This window comes from Hordeum vulgare, chromosome 3H (assembly GCF_904849725.1).
Source record: "Hordeum vulgare subsp. vulgare chromosome 3H, MorexV3_pseudomolecules_assembly, whole genome shotgun sequence".
NCBI lineage: Eukaryota > Viridiplantae > Streptophyta > Magnoliopsida > Poales > Poaceae > Hordeum > Hordeum vulgare.
In genome coordinates, this window is record NC_058520.1 from 595,380,632 (window position 1) to 595,404,860 (window position 24,229).

Consider the following 24,229-nt stretch of genomic DNA (forward strand, 5'->3'; position numbering starts at 1 on the left):
TCCTTCCCCCTTTTCCCACCTCCTCTTTTTTTTTCCTTTTCTCTTTGATTTTTCTTCCTATGGCGCATAGGGCTCTTTTGGGCTGTCCCACCAGCCCACTAAGGGCTGGTGCGCTACCCCCAATGCCTATGGGCTTCCCCGGGGTGGGTTGCCCCCCCCCCCCCCCCGGTGAACTCCCGGAACCCATTCGTCATTCCCGGTACATTCCCGATAACTCCGAAAACCTTCCGGTAATCAAATGAGGTCATCCTATATATCAATCTTCATTTCCGGACCATTCCGGAAACCCTCGTGACGTCCGTGATCTCATCCAGGACTCCGAACAACATTCGGTAACCAACCATATAACTCAAATACGCATAAAACAACATCGAACCTTAAGTGTGCAGACCCTGCGGGTTCGAGAACTATGTAGACATGACCCGAGAGACTCCTCGGTCAATATCCAATAGCGGGACCTGGATGCCCATATTGGATCCTACATATTCTATGAAGATCTTATCGTTTGAACCTCAGTGCCAAGGATTCATATAATCCCGTATGTCATTCCCTTTTGTCCTTCGGTATGTTACTTGCCCGAGATTCGATCGTCAGTATCCGTATACCTATTTCAATCTCGTTTACCGGCAAGTCTCTTTACTCGTTCCGTAATACATGATCCCGCAACTTACACTAAGTCACATTGCTTGCAAGGCTTGTGTGTGATGTTGTATTACCGAGTGGGCCCCGAGATACCTCTCCGTCACACGGAGTGACAAATCCCAGTCTCGAATTCAACGAACACCTTCGGAGATACCTGTAGAGCATCTTTATAGTCACCCAGTTACGTTGCGACGTTTGATACACACAAAGTATTCCTCCGGTGTTAATGAGTTATATGATCTCATGGTCATAGGAACAAATACTTGACACGCAGAAAACAGTAGCAACAAAATGACACGATCAACATGCTACGTCTATTAGTTTGGGTCTAGTCCATCACGTGATTCTCCTAATGACGTGATCCAGTTATCAAGCAACAACACCTTGTTCATAATCAGAAGACACTGACTATATTTGATCAACTGGCTAGCCAACTAGAGGCTTGCTAGGGACAGTGTTTTGCCTATGTATCCACACATGTAAATGAGTCTTCATTCAATACAATTATAGCATGGATAATAAACGATTATCTTGATACAGGAATTATAATAATAACTATATTCATTATTGCCTCTAGGGCATAATTCCAACACCTTTATCAAAAAAAGGTGTCCACGACTGCACGCGGACAGTGCTGCGGCTTACTTCGGGCACGCCGAACCACCTCGGATGGGTGTTCTTCAAATGCGAAAACGACGGGGTACGTGCACTTGCGATATCTCATTCTTTGGTTAAACTGGGAACCTCATTCCGAACATGGTTATTCTTTTGTGTAGGAATATGGATGCTTATTTTGGTTTTGGGAAGACGAATACATTGATTTATTGATAAAAAAAGTTAATAGATGTCGATGCACTCCTTAGAAGAATAAAAAACAATGATGTGGCTGCATGTGCAACGTCTACTTCTTCCGAACCAAAGATGAAGAATGAAGAATGCAAGACGAAGAATTCGCAGATCAACAATGAGTGCATGGAGAAGATATGATTCAACTAGTTGGAGCAGTCATGGAAGTTGGAAATCTTCTAAAATGCATACTTGTGGTTCTTGTTTTCTTTGGCCTTGCTATTCTAGCAAAGATGTGATGATGTCTTATGTATCCAAATGTTGTTGGAAAAGCAAAAAAATGCATTATTCTAGCAAAGATGTGGTGCAAATTTAGGTTTTCTGGGCCGGGAGGAGCTGCGGCAGATCAGACCCCGCAGAGTCGCGAATATGCTTTTTTACGGGTCCGTCATGCGGGGTCTCCATCTACGGCCGTGCGTGTCGGTCCGCAAAAGCGTTTTTTCGCGAACTGCAGACACGTTTTACGGGCCGGACAGATGTGGAGTCTGCTAGAGTTGCTCTAACATGCCGTACGACTGCACTTTTGCATGAACCTTCCAATACATATGCTCTCCGGCTTATATTTTGGCAAGTGTGCGTTCATAATCGCCTCAGGAGTAATGAAAGCTTCACCTAGCTGGACGCTATGTTACTACTCATTACTGCTCCAATTAGTGCACAGTGCAGTACTACTACTCGGTGAATCGGTTGAGCATCTATGAATTGGTTGCGTCATTCCAACAGGGCAACAGGCCGGTAAGATCAACTTCAATCGGGCGGCCCATTTGATCTGCTAATGTTTTTTTGAATCGTCGTGGATAAAAATGATTGCCCAACGCTGCGATCCATTTTCATATTGCGTCCGATTTATGTTTTTTTATTCATTTCGGGATCAAATTTGAATCACATTGGATTCAAGACACAAACTGGACCTTTTCTGCACCCGCATCGAACATAAATATTAAAAATGGGTTGGCTATTTGTTAGACGCATCGATGGACCCAAATGAAAAAGCGAATAAATTCATCCACTCGACCGACCCAAAAAAATAAAATGTGGGGTTCGTTTAGGACGCTAAGTTGGAGTTGGTCTAACATGTGGTAATGGAATCATCCGTGCGGTTCGTAGAGCTGCCACCTTCCTCTTTGGACATACCGCGAGCGTGAACCGCTGAACTGCACTACCCACTGTACATTCATGGCCCAGCTCGAGCTGCTGAAAATGTGCTGATTCTATTACCAAGAAATTTATACTCCTTTCGTGGAGCTAATAAAGTTAAGCTGACAGACACTTTGTACAAGCACGGCACGGAGCTAGTGTGGTGTGATCCCATCCGCTTCCGTTGTCATGGTTTTTGCTCTAATTGGTACGCACAGGCTTCACTGTCTCGTACTCCCGCTTTTTGCACTGCTACTCCGGAAGCAGCATACACTTTTACACTTTGTAGGCGCACCCAATAAGTCGAGCGAACCCCAGCACCCTTGTCGCGAAGCGTAGGGAAGGTGGAATAATGAAGGCGCAACGCGACGACGACGACGCAACAAAACAAAACGCAGCGTCCTCCTCTCCTGCTGTCCTCCTTTGAAAATGTAGGCAATGGTGGGTGTACTGTGTGCGTGCATGCTGCACGTCACCGGCAAGGTTAGGTGAGGTGAGGTGAATCTGGGCTAGCGCCCACGTCGTCATCTCTTGTTGGTTACCGCTTGCTGCTATGCGGAAAATGGGTCTGAAAAAAGAACAGCTCCGCCCCCTGCTAGGAAACTGAGTAAAATTGTTTTGCTTGACGGGTAAATAAGATGGACGCTCTATTGTCCAAGCACAACACACGGTCACCTCACGACGCATAACAAATCGTCAGATCGGGTTAAGCTGTGGTCGTCGCGTAGCATAATGTGTGTCATGGCGGTGGCGGTGGCGCGACCCACACCCTCGCCGCCCTCTCTCTCTCTCTCTGCAAACCGACGCCTTGCATCGACGCTGCCGTATTCGATGCGGAGTAGGTCCTCGGGCGACGTCGGAGACTACCAGCGCAACGTCAAGGGCGGTGCACCGCGTGCTGCAACCGCGGCGACGGGTGCTACCAAGGCAGTGACCACGTGATGCAAGCCTGCAACCATGGCGGCCGATGGTGCACGGCGACGACCACCAACGTGACCATGAGCATGGGCGGAATATGCGCGTGAGGATTTCCCCCTCTCTTATTCCTTTGTTTGCGAGGCGCTTCACGACTGTGCGCATAAGATGGACTACGATCCAACGGCCGAGAGGCGACCGGCCGAAAGTTTCGGCCGGCGGTCAGCCAGGTGGCTCATTTTTGTACAGGTTTGACGAGCGGGCGTGGGCGATCGATTCTGCATAATTAACTGCCCAACCTTGCAGCAATGGTCGTACTACGTGCATTGAGCAGGCCGTACTCAGTGTTAGTTCAACCAAAACAACTATGGATGCAAATGATCAACAGTGGAAAAATAATTGAGTAACAGAAGTAGTGTGGTTCTAACAAAGTGCATTAGACCAATTCTCAAAAGCCGTCGTGTTTGCTGGAGGATCAACTGGAAGCAAGCAGAAACTTCTGTAGTAGATGCTGCTGATTGACACGAGTGTGTCCCTACACCAGCACACCGTCTTCGTGTGATAACAAGGATATATGTGTGCGTGTATGTCAAGTGCGTGGCGCGGTGGATCACGGCAAATGCCGGCGGGATGGCTTCGTTTTTAGGTGTTACTTTTGATTTTGTTTGGGTTTGTGTCCTTTTCAGGAAGACGAGACGGGGCGGCTTCCTAAAGATGAAATAAAGGTCTCTTCATTTAGCCCCCGTTTCGGCGGTGCGTCTAGCATCATTGATGGATGTGTGGAGGTGTGTCGTCGGTGGATTTATCTTTGATGAATTTATTCGGATTTCGCCGTTGTTTGTTTGTGTTCGTGTGTCTTCGGGGGGATCCTTCTGATCTATGTTATTCTTCATCTGTGACGGTTGATGTTTTGGTGCGCTGGTCCTACGGGCCTTAGCACGACGATTTCCCGACTGTTACTAAATAAGTTGTGTCCGACTCCGATAGTGGAGGGGCGATGACGACGACGCGTCTTCGGCTCGCTTCAGTGCTTGTAGTCGTCCCTAGGTTGTTTAAGGATCTAACTGTAATTTTTATTATTTTTTTATTTTCGTTGTACTATCATAATTGTGAATGAATAGATTGAAAAAATTTCCGTAAAGAAGTTCGTTGGGTGCGGATGCCATCAGACGGACACCCACATGGGTTTCTCAGGAAAAAAATGTGGATGGGGACTGAATGAAAAGACTACAAGACTGTGAAACACAATGTTTTTACTAGTTGGATTTACAAGGAATTTCCAGATTTCAGATAATCATACATTGGGCATACAATAAGTTTCTGGTTAGGCGTTGCAAGCAGCCCCAGCTTACCAAATATATTAGTACTCCATCTGTAAAGAAATATAAGAGTGTTTAGATCACTATTTTAGTGATCTAAACGCTTTTATATTTGTTTACGGAGGGAGTATGTATCTAGCTAGCCGGCCGTGGCACGATTTTGTATTGAAACATGACTAGTTAGAGTAGTTGATCGTCAAAGCTTAAACAACACACAGTAGGATAAAACATGCAGGCCTTGGCTAAAGTCCAAACAATAAGTTTCGCATAGCAAAATGGCGGCTAACCTTTCCACGATCAAATGAGTTCATACTGTCTGCATGTTGCGGGTAGCTCTGAACTGTTTGATACATTCAGTCTTTTTCTTGGTCTTGCGTTTGTTTGTTAGGACATCTTCAATGACAACCTACAAATTTCGTCTTGCATCTGTCCGCGGACAGGGAGAGCAGTTCATGGACGCGGATGGAGAAGGACGACATCCAACGCTAGCTGTATACATCGGGCCAATAATTCAAATCAACCAGATAAAATTCGATCAAACCGGACGGATTTCATTCAAGCACGGATATAATTTACATAAAAAGGTTGATATTTCGACCGTTTAACTAAAAAACTAGATAAAAACATGAACCCTATACGGGAGGTTCTCCGACGGTTGACGGTGGAAGGAAGGAGAGGACAGGAAAAAAGAGCCGAAAGTAGGCGGAGAGCGGCCAGAAGTGGAAGAAGAGAAATGAGAGATATTAGCGCGGAAACAGTGTTTGATGCTACAAAAGCATGGACTCGGCCTTCCTTTTGACGGGGCTAGGAGGGAGTAGGTAGCGATGTTTCTCGTGTGTGGGCTCCCGCAAAGCCCTTCATGTCTGTCCACGGTTTGTGAAAAAAATTGCGTTCGGACCGCTCTGTTGACCGATACTGGATTACGTTGGATGTCTTCAGTGGTATGAATAACACGATCCAAACAGTTACGGAAGGTTCGAGAGTCGGTGTTGGAGATGTCCTTAACACGGGATGAAGCCTTGCGTTCAGCCAATTCATCAAGAAAGCCTAGCTCCAGTGAGGTGTCTGATTTCGCAATCTTGTCCCTGTGCAGGTAGGCAGAACATTTTGTTGAAACCAATGCCGGCCTTGGGTTTCACGTTGGGGACAGGACAATGAAAAAAAACATGATTCGTAGCTACCATGTTTCAAGTTTGGTGGCTTGACATTTTCAGTTATTTGTCTCAATGAAACATCGGAGTAGTACATATGGAGATGTTTGGTTTTCGATCACTTTCCCAACTCTGACAGTCACAGTTTAGTAAACATGCGTTTGGTTTTTATCATAGTTTGGCTTGCCACACTTTATTGTCCTTGTGCTTCATTTGTCATAGTCATTTTTTTGCCAACTTTTATCAAAGTTTGTCATTCAATTTTCCAGCCGTGCTTTGATGACTTGCCACACTTTCGCTTGGTAAAAATTAGTCCCCAGTCAAACAAACCAACGATCTTATCTTATGGTTGGTAGCTTGGGATGTAGAAAGATTTAAACCAACTTCTGAAACGGTGGTCAGCCTGATTCAGAGTACGAAGATAGTGGCGACACCCCGTGACAGGAAACCAACATAATATATATGTATGTATTGATGGTTGGACTTGCCGATTAATGTAGTACTACCTCTGTATCAAAACATGATACGTTTTCGCATTTCAAATTGGTACAGAGGTAGTAGTTACATTGTGATTCAGGAGAGCGACATAGACTTTTCTGTGTATTGCTAGCTGACGAGAAGAGAAGGGAACAGAACAAGCGGGTTGATCAACAGGCCCGGATAAAACACGGAGTAGTATTCAGCCGGACGCACAAAATGCAGCGTATACCACAATTTTGCAGAAACGTACACACAGAGAGTAGCATCATACATGTATAAGTCCAAACCCAAATAAATTTGAACTTATCGCTGCCCTCACACTCCAACCTGTCTATAGACGAGAGAAGAGTACAAAGAGCTCCTAACAAACAAACAAAAGTCAGGAAAACGAGGCAACAAAACCAAATGCATGCTTGGTCGCTGCCTTCTGGCGAACAGCGTTTTTGTGCGTCGGCTTGCGGGTGTCTTCTTGGACGCATCGCAGGCGTCCTTCAATTCCGTCATCGGCACCACCTGCTCGTGTCTCCGTCGCGTGCGGCCACCACCTGCGCTTGGGTTGGTTTCGGAACCCCAACAAAACGCCATCGCAACGCTAGCGACCCCTGGACCCAATCGAGGATAGGAACAATGGCCAGCGCTAGCGCCCAGCCAAAATCCACGGGGAAAACAACAGGGCGAGGCGATGCGAGGTGATTTGCATCTTGTCTTCGTCTCCCGGGAGCATGGGAGGCGAGGAAAAGCAGGTGAGGTCGTGGCCGCGTGGGCTGGACATTGAGGCTCTTTGTACGTATGGTTGCAGGCAGACCTGTCCTGACTGATGATATGCCCCAGCGCAAGTGCGGTGCCAACTGCGAAAGACAAGCCTGATGCCTGTCTTGAGAGTTGAACGGGAGGGCCTGGTTTGTGTTTGGCAACATGCGCCAAAGCGGCATGGCGTGCGATTCTTCAGGATCTCCTTTTGTATACAAGTCCCTCCCGTGCACCAACCTCTGCAGTGTTTTCGCATACCTACCTCTTCAGGATCAACAAATACAGGTGTTCTGTATACACAATAACCGCAGGTGTGCACAACTATTCTTCAGGTTCTTGTTTGTTGGACTGAAATAAAATGTAATAATAAAAATGTGTTTGCTTACGGGCGGATGACGGTATGAAGTTTTGTAGAACCTGGATACAGAAGCGCACGTTGTCCTGGGGCCAAGATATTCTCTGAGAGTAAGTTAAGGTGCACTCTTCGGAAGACTCACAACAGAGTGAGAACAAAAGTTTGATCAGGAGAGAGGGAGACGATGAGGAATCAGGCTCGTGTTTGTTTTGATCAAGCTTACTGCATCCATGCATGTATGTGCCATGTGTGTTCATAATTTGCATTCCCGTTCAGATTAATGTATACTCCCTCCGTCCTGAATTATTGGTCGTGAAAATGAATATAAATGGATTTATTTAGAATTAAAAATACATCTAGATATATTTATTCTACAACAAGTAATTCTGAACAGATTAATGTATACTCACTCCGTCCTGAATTACTGGTCGTGAAAATGGATATAAATGGATGTATTTAGAATTAAAAATACATCTAGATATATTTATTCTACAACAAGTAATTCTAAATAGAGGAAGTATATTTTAGCACGATCTATTAAGCTATGTACTCTAGTGATAACACTGGACAAATCTACTGAGTGTTTATAGACGTAAAAAATGAATCCCTACGGACGAATGACGATACGACAAGCAAATGTAGAATGAATGTGCAGTCTACATAAGCTTCATGAATGCATGAATGAAAAGACTTTAGTCCTTCCTTCTCCTCCTGTCGACGCAGCCGCTAGTCCGCCCCATCTGCGATGGCCTTTGGGTCATCGAGGTGCAGAGGATCTCGGGCCCCCACCGGCGGGAGGGACCATGCTTTCGTTCTTGTTTGATTCGATGTCTTTGTTAGGGCTGGGTGGCGGCGACACTGTCCCATAATAGGAATGATGTCTCTTTTATCCCCGTTTCGATGGTGCGCCTAGCGTCATCAAGGGGCGTGTGGGGGTGTGTTTTTGTCGGATTTTGCACAATTCGGTCGTTGCTGGTCTTCCATGGGTTTGTTGGGATCCGGTCTCCGTCTTTCTTCGTTTGGGAGTTTACACGTTCGATCCTTCTGATCTACGTCTTTCTTCATCAGTTATGGTTGTTATTGTGGTGTGCTGGTCCTATAGGGCCTTAGCACAATAAATTTCTTATTGGCTACTACAACAAGGTTTTCTTGGCTCCGGTGAATCACACCGGTGCTTGTAGTTGTCGCTAGTTAGTCCGTGAGCCTGATTGCAATTTTTTATCTCCAGTATATATCTTTGTACTACCAAGATTGATGGATTGAAAGTTTCACGCGCAAAAAAAAGAGAATGCTTGGATTTGCCATGTCTGTTCATGGCGTGACTCCCTGTTTTGGTCCGGATTAATGCATAATAGAAGTGTTGGGCGTGCTTTGCTGCGCCGTTAGTATTGTTAGGATTATTAAAAAAAATGTATTCACTCTGTTTTAAATATAAGATGTATTACTTTTAAAAAATATTAAAACCTCTTTAATTCTAATCAAATTTGGAGAAATATATTAAAATCCGTAGGATCAAATCGGTGTCGTTAGATTGATCATGTAATGAATTTTCATATTTTTCGTCTAATATTGGGGATATCGATATCTTTGGATCTGAATCCTCAAAGTTAAAGAAATTTGACTTTCCAAACTCTAATACCCCTTATATTTTGTAACTGATTGAATATTTGGTTTGGTGAGTGAGGGAGTTGGTGGAGTGTGTTCTATGTTAATTTATAATGCGGTTATTTGATGAGTCTTTTGCAGTGTGATTTTGTATTATCCCTTAATCAACTCATATTTATGTGAGGAAAATTTTCCATCGATGACTGCCTGTACTATATTGGTGTTACTAGCAAAAGGGCCCGTGTGTTGCAACGGAAGATTTTTTTTTCATAATATCCAATGATCATGATCACATTTTGCTGCGTCACCGAGATACACTATCATTCTCAATTCCACGAAATCATGAATATTTTTTAAACTCGTGAATATATTTGGAATCGTGAATATTTTTCAAATTCATGAACACTTTAAATCACATGGACTTCTTAAAAGAGAATGGGTATTTTATAATTATGATTTTTTAAGCATGTGAACATTTTTTAGAATTAGAGGAACCTTTTATTTTATAAAAAGGTGAATCAATGAAGATCATTTAGCAAGTATGCTCACTTTTTCACGAGTGTTAGGCTCATCTACTTCCATGGGCGCTCCATCCTCCTTATCTTCCTCCTCTTCCTCAAAATCATCTTCAAGCGCACTTCTTCTTGATTCTAGAGTTCCAGAAGTTTTAAGGACCCATCTGACGAAAAGAACCATAAAAATGCGAGGCATCTGGAGCACATCAAGAGGCAAACATGTATTTAAGATTATTGACCAGTAGTCAAAAGAAAATATCTCTAAAGCAAAAACATATTACTGAACATACATGACAACTATGTGTTTACTAGAAGAGAACAATTATTAACTAAAATCTCAAAAGGTATCCTTTTAAGATGTGGCTAATCTCAGAACATCAGAGAAATTGAGCAGCAGCAGAGGACAGTGTAGATACAGGTGTGGCAAACAAGATAAATTTCAATTGCACGGCAGAGATCGGGACAGGATCAGACCTTTTCTGAATGCGGGGGAGGGCAGTGTCGCAGCTATAGGGATACCCCAGCTATAGCCCTTGGTCAGGAGCTCATCAATGAACTCGTCAACGTGTGTCAGCGTGAATTCTGAAATAAATACAGATGATCAAATGAGTAAAAAACGCATACCCTCAAATCTAACATCTCATACACCACGTCTCTCTCCCTCCCTCCCAACCCTAGCCGCCTCCCCCTCCCCCTCCCCCTCCCTTCCTCGTCGTCACCTGAGGCAGCCGCCGGGCAAGCGCCAAGGATGGTGGCGGCGGGGCCTAGGCTGCCCTGCATCTGCATGCGGAGACCCGGATCTGGAGCGGCGGCTCCATTGGCGAGGCACGGCAGGCTAGCAGCCGTGCGGGAGGTGGATCCGGCGTCTCGGCCGCGCGGGCGGCGAGATCCGGTGGTCGTTGGCGTCCTGCGGCGGCTTTTGCGGTGGCCGGTGCGCGCGATCTGGCGCCTCTCCCCTCCTCCCCTGTTCGGCGTGCGGGGCAGCCTGGTTGGGCCGCGCTTTCTTGGATTGCCGGTTTTGTACAAGAGGTGCTGCTGGTGGTGGGGATCTAGTTCGGACGAAATCCCTGGTCGGCCATGGCCGGCCGCGTCGATGGCGACGCCTGAGGGCGCCGTTCCCTTCCTTGGAGGCGTCGGTATGGACTGATCCCCTCACTTCCCCTTCCCCTAGGACTCCCGGGCGAAAGTCTTAACTTTGTTGGGCGGCGGCGGCGCTCACGGTGCCGTTCCCTTCTTAAAGGCGCCGCTTTGGGAACCTTGGGGCTGGGTGGCGCTGGTGGGTGGTGGGCGACGGCAGTGGTGCGGCCGTATCCTAGCATGGATCTCCGTCCGTTGCTTGGAGATGGACTCGCGTAGGTGGAGGTCGTCGTTTGGCGTCATGATGGCGTCGATGGCGGAGGCACCTGCCAAGGCTGGTACCTCAATTTGATCTGAAGATGGACCAATGGAAGATGGCGGCGACCACACATGTGAGTGTGTCGGATCGGTTTGTGCCCCGGACCCGGTATGTGGCTCGGTCAGGGTCTCCGGCTTTAGATGTTAGGCTTAGGTGAGAGGTCTGGGTATTTGGTCCAGCTTGCACCCCTTCATCATATGAATAGGAGTAGCGACAAATGTTGCCAAGATGGCGGATTCAGACATATTATTGTACTGCTTTGTAAGGTCTTCGAGAATAATCAATAAAATGGCTGCATGCATCTCCCAGATGCAGAGGCCGGGGGTCATCCTCCTTTTCTAAAAAAACACCTATCTAGCTAAGAGCACAAGTAACAATCTAAGATCAAAAGAAATATCGAGTGCATACTTCCATTGCTGAGCTTTTGCCTAATCTTCCGGTAGTCGTTGTAGAGCGGCTTGAGGTACTGGTAAACATCGGCGACGGTGCCAGTGAGGCGCAGGTAGAAGGCCCCAAGAACCCGGACATACCTAGAGCAGAAACAACAAGATAAGAAGAGCGTCGATTTTTCAGTTCATTGCCTAGAAGAAGCAACTAGAGGTAGAGGACGGAATCTACGAACACGCGAGAGGAAAGGAAATTACTTGTAATCCTCGTTCTTGATGAACTCGACGATGATTTCCTTGTCGGGCTGGATCTGGAGCATCTTGAGGGCCAGGCAGAGGAAGGGGGTCGGCCTGCGGTTGCCGCAGTGGGTGCCGCCGGTGTGGTCGAGCTCCATGGCCTTGTCGACGAGGGTCTCCGCCATCACTGTTGTTCGCACCTCGTCCATCCAGGATTAAAATTTATGTACGGATGAATATAGAATTTTAACGGTGCCGTTTCTGGCTCCTTGTTCCCTCCTTCATTGGCAACAGAGAGCAGCTCCTGCCTCTTGTCATCGAACGGGAGCCTCTGGATCCAGCGGCTCAAGACTTGGCCTAGATCAGCTTCACCGGTGCGACGACAAAGAGGCGGAGGAGGTCCTGGATGGGGAGGTGCGGACATCAGTGAAGAGGAGGGCCACCGGGAGTGGGCGCGTGTTGACCACCTCGCAGTCGTCAGGGATGTGGATGCCGGCCGGATCCTGTAAATGAGTGGGCGTACCAGAGGCTGCAATACTGGATCTCCGTGCGGTCCGTGGCCGGGGCGAAGACGTAGCCGCCGCTGAGGATGAGGCGGTTGTAGGGCAGCGGGGGCTTGGGGAGGCGGGCCTGCACACTGGAGATGATGTCTTTGACGAGGATCTTGCCGGTGGTGCCGTCGACGGCGGCGACGCGGGCGCCGTCGGAGGTAAGGACGCCGACGACCCTGGAGAAGGGGAGGCAGGTGCGGAAGCGGAGGAAGCGGCGGTCGGGGGTGTGAAAGAGGGCGAGCGAGAAGGCGACACAATCGGGCTCGAGGAGCTTGAAGAGGGGCAGCGAGGGACATCTAGAGTGCGAGATGAATACCAAAGACCGTAGGGGCTTTTTCATAAAATTGCTATTTTTTTCTAGGTGGTTGGAGGGTTTGCGGGATTGATACTTTTTTATAGACCGGTTGCTGCTGATTGATTTGGAAAATCGTTGATCCAATTTAAACCATAAAACAAATATAAAAAAGCTCTGGCAGGTAGCGGTGGTAGAGGGAGGGCATGTAGTCATCATTGGCTTGCTTTGCTGCGATGCGCTTGCGGACCTCCTAGTATTCCCGCCTCTCTCATATGGTGCCAACCAATTGGTCGACGGGTTTCAATCGCGGCGGCCCCTCCCTTGGAGGAAGGTTGCAGCAGTCGTTGGCGTTAGCAGTTTGAGCGACATGATGTTGTACTCGCGAGCCACCTTCTCGGTAGATTGGAAAGACCCAATCCACAACTTGTCGACGGTGTCGCGATTGCTAATCTCCAGAACCCACCTTCCTCACGGGTGCTACTACACGCTGATGTATTTCCTTTGTGGGGGGTGGAAGCTTGGCACGCGAGCACGCGAGTAAGAAGCACCGGAGGCATGAGAGGAAGAAGTGCTGGCAACGAGGGAGAAAGATGCGACACCACAGCCACAAGCTCGGGACCACTTGTGACAACACGGATCCGCGCTGGGGATGGGTGATGGGGAGCGATGGTGGTCCGACTATGGAGGGGTGCAGGGAGAGAGGGGATTCTTAAAGCACGGGCTTTCAGACACCCCTTATCCTTACCCTTCAATGCTGCTTTGAGATCCGTACTATACAACTAACTTAAAACACCAGATTTTTTTTTTGCTTCTTCTAAATAATACGACATCTAAACTTCAAAATTCGGAATACATCAAAACATTCTAACTAGAATGTGGGGAAAAAACTTTGATGGTTAGCATCGGATCATGCGACACCAGATTCAACTCCTTGTGCACCCCGCTACCGACGCCTTCATTGCCGGCCTCCATGTTGTGCACCCCGCTACCGACGCCTTCATTGCCGGCCTCCATGTTGACACTCTTCAACCGATGGTTGGAGTACCCCAAACAGTTTGTAGCGTGCACACATATGGGCCGATTCAATGCCATGTTACTCATTTGTTCGATTGTGGTTCTGTTTGCTGATGTGTTTGTTTAATTCTTTTTCTTTTTGCCTTTTTCCATTCTCTTATTTCTTCCCTGTTTTCCTTGGTTTCTTTGGTTTTTGCCGTTATAGTTTCTTTTCTTTGTTTCTTTAATGGTTTCTTCGGTTCTTCTTTTCATTCTCATTACCTTCTTTTTTCTTTTGTTGTTTTGTTCCTATCTTGGTTTTTAAGAGGGTTTTATTTTGTTTTTCGTTGTTTCTTTACACTACAGTTTTAATAGCTCTAAGACCTAGTTTAAACAATTTTACACTAGAGTTCTATTAGTTCCATGACCTAGTTCATGTAATTTTACAATAGTTATACTAGCTGCATAACCTAGTCAAATAATTTTACACTAGAGTTGTACAAGATATATAATCTATTTAATGTAATTTTACACCAAAGTTGAACTATCTCTATAACCTATATCAAATAATTTTACATTAGAGTTGTACTAACTCTATTAAATAATTCAATTTTTTACACTAGAGTTGCAATAGGTATTTGTCCTAGTTTAAATAATTTTACGCTAGAGTTGAATTAGCTCTATAACCTAGTTCATATAATTTTACATTAGAATTTAACTAGCCTTATAACGTAGTAAAATTTCTTTTACACTAAAGTTGTACTAGATTTTTGGCCTAATTCAAATAATTTTACACTAGAGTTGAACTAGTTCTAAAAACTACTTCAAATAATTCTATATAAGAGGTTAACTAGCTCTATAACCTAGTTCAAATAATTTTATTTTAAAGTTTTAGTAGCTCTAGAACCTAGTTAACATAAGTTTACACTAGAGTTCTACTACTTCTATGAACTAGTTCATGTAACTTTACAGTAGAGTTGAATTAGCTTCATAACCTATATCAATTAATTTTGCACTATTGAACTAGCTCTATAAGTTAGTTGAAATAATGTTACACTAGAGTTGAACAATCTTTATCACCTAGTTTAAATATTTTTACAATAGTTGTAAAAGTTCTTTGACCTAATTTAAATAATTTTACACTAGAGTTGAACTACTTCTATTACCTAATTCAAATATTTTTATACTAGAGTTGTACTGGGTCTTTGATCTAGTTCAAATAATATTACAGTAGAGTTGTACTAGCTTTATAACCTAGTTCAAATATATATTTTTACACTAGAATTGTGTTAGCTCTATAACCAAGTTAAAATATTTTTACATTGGATTGACCTAGGTCTATAATCTAATTCAAATAATTTTACAATAGAGTTGTGCTAGCTTTATGACCTAGTTCATATAATTTTAACACTAAAGTTGAACTAGCCCTAAAACCTAGTTCAAATATTTTTACACTAGAATTGTACTAGGTCTTTGACTTAGTTCAAATAATTTTACACTAGAGTTGAGCTAGCTTTATAAACTAGATCAAATAAGTTTATACTAGACCTCTGCTATTGCAAAAGATACCTTTCATATATCATCATGGATTTTTTTATTTTGTTTTACTCTCGCATTCCTACTAATTGTCGATGTAGGATAAACCTTCCAGGTTATTTAAGGTTTATCCTCCATCACCATTGCGTCCCCATGACAAGTGGCAGTGGTATAAATGACATTTGGTTGCAAAGGGGCCATATACCCCTCTGGAACCACATCCACATGCTCATTTTGTAAGTCCTCCGTTGGAAATAGATCCTCACAAATACTTTCTAATGCCGTAACCCCAAGAATATTAATATCGGAATCATTCATAGGTTTTACTGTCGCAATGTTTCTAATTAAATCCAAAGCTTTGTCCGCTTCTAAATCTAATAGATCATTAATTGTTTTGGTGGTTTCTTTGCCATTACTACGAGGAGATATCCCTAAGTTGGTGGCTTTATCAATAATTGCATGCTCAGTAAAGTGAAGAATAGAACAACTATTATTTACCAACATACATGTATTTGTTTCGGTATCTCAAAGCTTGGCGACCCTCATAGCACGCCCCATTTGTATGTCGTCTCCATCCAACTAGGCCTGAATTCCGTGACTAAAGCGCCTGCCATCGAACATAGGGTCATGAATCCCTCCAAAAGCGATTACATCCTCCATAGACATGCCGGCCGGGATATGGCCGCCTGCCATATGGCCGAACGGGGCCGATGCACTGGGAGATATCGACCTCCTAGGATGAGCTCCCGGTGCGCCATCCACCTTGATATCCGGTGCGCTATGCTCAGCCGATTAGCCCTCCACACCAACCAACACGTATATCTCGTGTGTCATATTGGTCGAACGTGGTGAGGTGGACCGAGGTGAAGGTTATGGCGTTTCTTGTAGGGCTAATATTCAATAATTTTTTGTATATGTATTTATGAGAATTGTAAAATGGTTGATTGACATTTTTTGAAATGCAAGGTTAACATGTCTTATTAGATGGTCAAATTTTTTAATACACATTTAAACATTTGTAAATGCTTGATTCACATTACTAAGATACAATATTAACATTTTTTAATACACGGTCAACATTTTTCTATATACATTTAACATTTATTAAATTCTTAATTTTTTTCAAATTCAAGATATAAATAGTGATTTTATTTAAACATTTAACATATTTGAAATGATTGATTAATTTTTTTTAAAATTTTGTTTTTTAAAATGCTTGATAATTTCTAATACATAATCATATGTTTTTATACACATTATATTTTTTGTATACATGATAACATATTATGTATGTACATTTAACATTTTTCAAATGTTCGGTTAATTTTTGTTTTCAAATGTGTTTATGTAAATAATTTCTTAAATATGTATTTGCAGAATATATGGAAGTAAGAAAAAGGAAATGAACGGAAATAAAAAAATGAAAATAATAATAATGAGCATGTGGCCTCCTATGAGCTGGGCTGGTCTATCTGATGGTCGCCTTTACGCGAGCGAACGTCCTAATTGGCGGCCCATCCCGTGCGATGTGATCGGTCGGTCTGCTCAACAGCGGGCATCACATACACTTCGAACCAATGGTTGACCAGTTGACCGGTCAACCACCAACATTAAGAAAAACAAAAAATGTATGAGAAAAATAAAATTAAAAAAATTGGGAAAATGTTTTTAATTAATGCTAGTTCACAGATTTGAAATAAAAAATCCGAAAAAGTTCATGAAATACGAAAAAGTTCATGATCTGGAAAAAACGTTCACAAATTTGAAAGAAGCACAAAAATGTAAACGGTTCATGTGTTTGGAAGAAGTTCATCAGATCTCCTAAAAAGGTTTCACGAATTTGATAAAAGTTCATCAATTTAGAAAAAAAATGATTGTTTCCAAAAATGGTCAATTTTGAAAAACAAATCTCTAACTTTTAAAAAAGTTCACCGGATTTTCATGGAAAAAATGGTGGACTTTTATAAATTTCATGAATTTATATTTTAAAAACCACTAATTTGAAAAAAAAAATCATCAATTTTGCAAATATTTCAAGGATTTTCAGAAAAGGTTCATAAAAACTGAAAAATTTCATGAATTTGAAGAAACCAATTAAGTAAAGAAAACATTTTTTTAAAGACTGCCAAAAATAACAAAACCTCAGAGAAAAAACTCATATAGGGACTCGATGCTTTTTTTTTCTGACCCCACATTTGCATCAAGAAAGAAATGCTATGTGGTTATAAGAACCATGTTGGTGCAGTGGTAAATGCCACTGTGATGTCATGAGCCGGAGCCACACAGTTCTTCGAACATTAGAATGAAGAAAAGAATAGTCCGAGCCAAGAACGACAGGGGATGTGCGCCAAGTAGCAAAAAGTACTACTCCCTCCGTCCCAAAATAAGTGTCTCAACTTTGTACTAGCTCTAATACAAAGTTGTACTAGGTTTGAGACAGTTATTTTGAGACGGAGGGAGTACAACGGGCGATGTGGCGCCATATAGGAATTGCCATAAGCGTGACAAAGGGGGCACCCTGTTAGTAGTCTCCTTTGGTCACAGATAACTGCAGTGGTTATGACACCCAGGGGTTAGAGAGCTGCCCTGAAGGCAAAGTGGGGCAGGCATCAAATTCAAGTGAACGTCACGTGTCCACTTAGCATCCATGTACCACGATGACGTGGACCAACCATTGGCCAAATGCATCGAAATCAAGTGAACATCACATGTCCACTGAATATCCATGTACAACATCATGATGACCAACCATTGGCCAAATGCATTGAAAGAAATAACTGCACATACCCACCTTGGCAATCGAATCTAAAAAAGAAGACCATGGCAGCCGGAGTGTATATATATGGTCACTATGGACATTCTAAACTATAGTCTAAGAAATCTCACCTCTTTCTAGCAACGGAAAGATAGACCGGCAATCACTAATATTCACAACGAGATCATGCGCCATTCGACCCATCAGTTATGATATATCAAGAACTAAAATCAAGGGATTAGAAGGCATCGGGGATTAACACCAAACTTTGGTCATCATGGATACCGCAGAAAAGAATTCATGACGATTAGAAAATGTCAATGGAACCACAGCAAGTCCCATATCAAGAACTAAAATAAAGGGATTAGAAGGCATCAGGGATTAACACCAAACTTTGATCATCATGGATACCGCAGAAAAGAATTCAGGACGATTAGAAAATGTCAATGGAACCACATCAAGTCCCATGCCGATCATTTTGTATCCTAACCATGCATCAGTTGTGCAACTAGGCTCTTTCATTTCCTTTTGCCCTGTTAGGTCGTTCCTCGATTCTTGCATCTACGTGAGGAAGTATTTCCGGAGATAAGAAACAACAATAGCAACATTCATCCTCTTACACAAAATTCACTTGAACGAGAAGTGTGGAGGGCCTACTGTCCTCATCAAGGAGTGTCATATCCGTCCGGATATCCCCGTCGATCAGCATGAGCAATGCGTTTAGTGGCAGGACTGCGTTTAGGGCGCCTTCCTCTCTTGGTAGGACCGGGCCGTGTTTTATGTCTCTGCATGGAATGGCCGCCGGCCGCCATGTATAGGTTTAATACTACCAAAACCTACCGGCGTCTTGACATTAGCTAGGCATATCAATCCATGTATTGTGTAGGGTAACATTCTTTCTACCATCGTTTAACTAGTTCGTTTTTGTTTTAGGCTCAACTTGCTAGCCGCTGCATGCTAGCGCATGTGTTGTGTCTGTTCATAGCGTGTGCATCTTCCCGTTTTGGTTCAGATTAGCCAATAGATTTTGGCAGGAATGATTAAGTGATCTGCGGACTGATTAATTGGATCGCTTTGGCGTTTATCCATCAACCGTCTTTCCATCTTTCCGTTCAATCGAATCGTAGCAAAAATGGCAGGTTGCATTTGGTGAAAAGGGGATAAACCCAGATGCGACTTAGTTCCTCATGAGTTACGCCAACATTTTCGAGCTAACTTGCTGACAAGCTGATCGAGAGCCGGTGATTAGTGGCATCGAAAATTTTCTTGTCAGTGGAAGAATGCAATTACTGGTTCCTCCTACTTGATGCACAAAACAAATCCACGGAATATGGTGATGACAGAATCAATCCACGGAATTTGTCTTGCTCTCTATGAATTGCACTACCCACTGTACGGACGTAGGGACGTGCTAGATTGCTGATAACCTAGGCGCCTAACTGCTCGTAGAGGAGCTCTTCCATTGCTCATTCTTGTGTTGCCCTCCCAAACACCTAATAAATATGTAAAACTCCAATAAATAAATCAAACGAACGGCGAGTCAGAGAATTTATGTTATCAAAGGCTAAAACTAATGTCCAGTATTTCACTTCGGAACATGCCAGGACAACTCAGTATGTCTTTTAAGCAAACAACTCAAACTAGAGTTAAGCAAATTAGTAGAATTGCATATTGTGCCTGCTTGCTCCGGGCCTTGTTTATTGTTGGTCTTATCTTGTCTTTATTGTCGGATGTCAGTCCATGTGCTACTTAAACCTTTCTTAATTAGTAATGGGATAAATCGCAACTCTTGTTTTCGTTTCAAAAAATTATATCGTACTCCCTCTGTTCCTAAATAATTGTGTTTAGGGAATACTAATCTAGTTCTCTCTAACTACAGTTATTTAAGAACAGAGGAAGTATCTTCTTGTGACCTTTGGCTCATGGGCCATCTACTAGACAAAAATTCGTATTCATGTTCAACATGTCATAAATCGGTAATGCGCCTCCCTCCCCCCCTCTGGCCCTATTCCCCTTTCTCTGTGTGCAGGCATAGGGGAGATAAAGAAGCAAAGTGCATAATACAAAAACGCCAGCGATAATGCCTTTATCTCGTGTTTTTGTGTTTGGTCTTTTATTTCTAGGAAAGAGTTTTCTTTCCGATTGTATGTTGGTTTTTCATTTCCTAAATGGTATTTTATTTGATGTTCAAGAATTTAAAAAATATTTTAACCTTTTTACTACTCCCTCCGATCCATATTACTTATCGCTCTAGGATACATCCGTTTCAGTGCCAAGTAATATGGATCGGAGGGAGTAAATGACATCTACTTAAAGTTTCACAAGATTTTGAAAATGTTCAAAATTTGAAAATTGGGCCACATTTTCTTAGAAGGTTCTATGAAATGTAAAAATGCACATGGATTTTGCAAAATATTAACAATTACTAAGTAAAAATATTATTTTATAAAATATTCATAAATTTCTGGAATTCACAAAATTGTAAAAGTGTTCATAAATTTTCAGATCGTTCAGAAAATTGAAACTTTAATCAATTTATGAATTTATTGTGAACTGTACAGTTTCATTAATTAAAAAAATCATGGCATATAAAATATATTCATGGATTCAAAAAGGGCCGTGAATTTAAAATAACTAATTTAAGACATACCTATATGTTTTAAAAAAAGTTCATGTATTTTGAAATTGTTTCTGCCAACAATTAAAAACAATACAAAAAAATCAATAGAAGAAACACCTCAAATCCAACTAAAGAAGGACACAGATGTGATTCGGCGGACAATGCTTGAATAGAGATAATGTCCTATTGGGCTACCTCAAACATCAGAATCACAGGTTGGTTGTTTATACTTTTCTTTATTTATAAGATTTGAAATATAAATTAAAAGTGCCCTTTAAAAATGCAATAACTCAATAAATCATGGCAACCACCTGAAAGAGTATGGTTGCAATACCAGCCTCACTAGTGGGGACGAGGCCTTTAGCCCCGGCCCGTAAGGGGCTTTAGTCCCGGTTCACCAACCGGGACTAAAGGGGCGGGACTAAAGGCGTAACCTTTTCGTCCCGGCCCTCTTACAAGCCGGGACTAAAGGTGCTTCACGTGGGCGCCTCGTAGCGCCCCAGGGGCAGGCCCTTTAGTCCCGGTTCGTTACACGGACCGGGACTAAAGATTTTCAGATTTTGCTGGTTTTTTGGGTTTTTTTTTTGAATGAAATTATTTTTGGTTTTTAGGGTTTTAGGGTTTAAGTGTTCGGGAGATTAACGTGATGCCTCGTTTGGTGTTCGGGAATTAGTTTTCATATAATTTAAATAGAAATAATTATGCATATATATATAAGATTAACTTATCTTACAAGCGAGCATATATATACAATTATATGAAGATCTGAATTATCGGGATTAGAGCCCGTCCATTCGATTACATGGACGAACATCAGTAATGGCCCCTAGTTACACTAAATCGTCCTTTGTCATCTATAGCTTCCGTCCTCAGAAATCCCGCAAGCTCCTCTGCAACAGCAATCGCGCGTTGCTCTGATAGGACCTTCGTCCTCATGGCCGTGTGCTATATAAGAAGAGGAGATGAATATGAATATCAATCATGATAACAACGAATGACGGGTAAAAATAGAGGTGTGAATGTTTATTGCTTACGTTGAATCTGTGATCCTTGAGCTCAGAGGTAAACGTGCGAATGGTCTCGCAAACATAGTATCCGCATAGATGCGTTCCCCGTGGCCGCTGGTCGCACTTTACGAGAATAGAATATATATAATCAAAATAATAATGTAGCATCATAAATGTATTGAAAATTAATAGAAGTATATCATACTACTACTTACCTGAGCCGCTCTAAAGGTCAGCTTCTCAGGAAAGTTACCGGGAGTCACGCACTTGAACCGCTTCCAAACCCTGCCCGACAAGGATAATGATTTGCTAAGTTTTTCATTAATTGATATATCAGAAAATCATCGAAAGAGACCCGCAAGAATGATTAAAATTACCCTTGGAGCATGTCCTGCAGGCTTTGGAACTTTTCCGAGGGTCTCGATAATGGGTCGAAGGCATCAACTCTTTCCTTATCAATTTGAATGTCCAACAGAATCCAATGAAAGCTGCACATGTATATATATATATATATGTGTGTGTGTGTGTGTGTGTGTGTGTGTCAGTAACTTATCAATTACACTTATAAGTGAATGGACACAACAGAGTAAAGACCCTCACCTGAAGTTGTATGGAAACAGTATGTGGTCACAGAAATTTTGATCTATTAGAAACCTTAGAAGGTTTTCCTCCGTCTCCTTGGGTTTATCAGTTAGCCTCGCTATATGTATTTTATCTGGGTCAATAAACCCAATATTTAGGATGCTCTTACTTTCACAATCCAGAATCTTCATTCTGCATAATAGAGTACTAGTTATATATAGACAATGAATTGAAATAACTAAACAAGTTATATGTAGACAACGAATTGAAAAACTTACAGACAATATCAACTCATAAGCGATTTGTCGAGGGCGTCGCCATTGTACATCTGGAAGAGTTCATCAAAGTCGATATGAATTTCTTCGGAGCGGCCATGGTACTCCCGTGGGACACTCAGCACGATCATCGTTCTCCCATTCTTTGATTCACTTAAGTACCATTTATGCAAGTAACGCATATTTGTTGGGAGATCATCTTTGCTCACCAAAGGCTCTCCCATGACAAACTGTGGCTTAGGGGCTACCACAGCCTTGGGTATCCTGTCGTCTTGGGAAGCCAGCAAATCTTCAACCGAGATACCACATTCAGCCGCCAACTCCTTTGCTCTTTCAAAAGCTTGACCTTGCACCGTAGGGGGAACATTCTCGGTTAACACCTTGAGGGGTGGGATCGACTGTTTGGCCTGTTGTCCGAGCTGAGGAACGTCTGATTTTTTCTTGCTTGTAGTTGAACTTGATTTGCTCCCACTTGCACTTGCACGTGAGCTTCTCTTTTTCACTTCCTTCTGCAATGTGCGTGTATAGTCATCAGGCTTATAGTGTAAGTCATACTGTGATGGAAGGGTTATGAAGTCTTTTGCCCATGCTATTTGCTTCTCGGTGTATTCCGGGCGGGGCTCGGGTTCCTTCTTTTTGATCTGCGCATCATGTTGTTCCTTTGCTATCCTGGCGTTTTCCTCGGGGGTACGATCATAAGGTCTGATAGGAAGATTAGCATGGGGTACCTTTGGGAGGGGCGACCGTTTGCGCTTTGGGGGGCTACGTCGCGTAGGAAACGTCGGCGGAGCGTTCTTGGTGGCACGCTTCCGCTTAGACTCCTAGATTTCTGCATAGTATTCAAAGTAGGAGTACTTTTCTAATTTGAGCATTCAATAAGCAAAACCAAATCGTAAAATAAAGTAGTATTCAAATTAGCATGCATTCAATTATAAGCTAATACATCATCTCTTTTGTCCGTGCATCGTCGAATATTATCACTAATACTCCTCGAATACTATCATACATATAGCATCACTGATACATCTAGAACCGTAGCGCCCGACGGGTATCGGCGCGGGCGGTGGACACCCAAAGAGAAGGAACCATCACAGGATCATAGCTCCAGTGAGATCCCCGAAGAACCTGCCAGGTATGCTCGAACCTGCCCTCCAACGCAACCATGTAGCGACGGACGTGCTCATCCTCCTCGCTGACACGGTGACGTACCACCTCCGCGGTGTCCGGAAGCCTCGGCACCCTCACTGGCCCACGCGACCGCCACCAAACAAAGATCGGGTCAACGACGTGCTGGCTCCTCACCAACCTACGCCCCCCGGAAGGTAGCACCTCCCAATACCAGCCGGGCGGAGCCCAATCCCGGGCAGGGCCCATCTGATCAAGCAGGTGTCCTTCGCCGAGTCGACGACGAGGATGCGGGATAGGCGTCTTAAAATGAACTAAAAAAATAAACTAGTTCTATTAATTTTCTTGCTAAAAATAAACTATTAACACTTAAGCATATACAATAGCAAAATTAAACTATTAACACTTAAGCATATACAATAGCAAAATTAAGCAATAATATAAGAAACACTATTAACACTTAAGCATATACACTATACAATATTTCTTCTTCTTGTAACCCTAAACTAATTTTTTCTCTTCTTCTATTTCTCCTCTTCTTCTACTTCTTCTTCTACTTCTACTTCTCCTCTTCTTCTACTACTTCTCCTCTTCTTCTTCTTCTTCATCTTGTTCTTCTTCTACTTCTTCTTCTACTTCTACTTCTACTTCTACTTCTTCTTCTTCTTCTTCTTCTACTTCTTCTTCTACTTCTACTTCTCCTCTTCTTCTACTACTTCTCCTCTTCTCTTCTTCTACTTCTCCTCTCCTCCTCTG

The 24,229-nt window shown here is 43.1% G+C and overlaps 1 pseudogene; it reads right to left on the bottom strand.

Moving 5' to 3' along the window:
* Window positions 1-9,727: 9,727 nt before the first annotated feature.
* Window positions 9,728-11,943, bottom strand: LOC123442168 (annotated as a pseudogene).
* Between the last annotated feature and the right edge of the window lie 12,286 nt (window positions 11,944-24,229).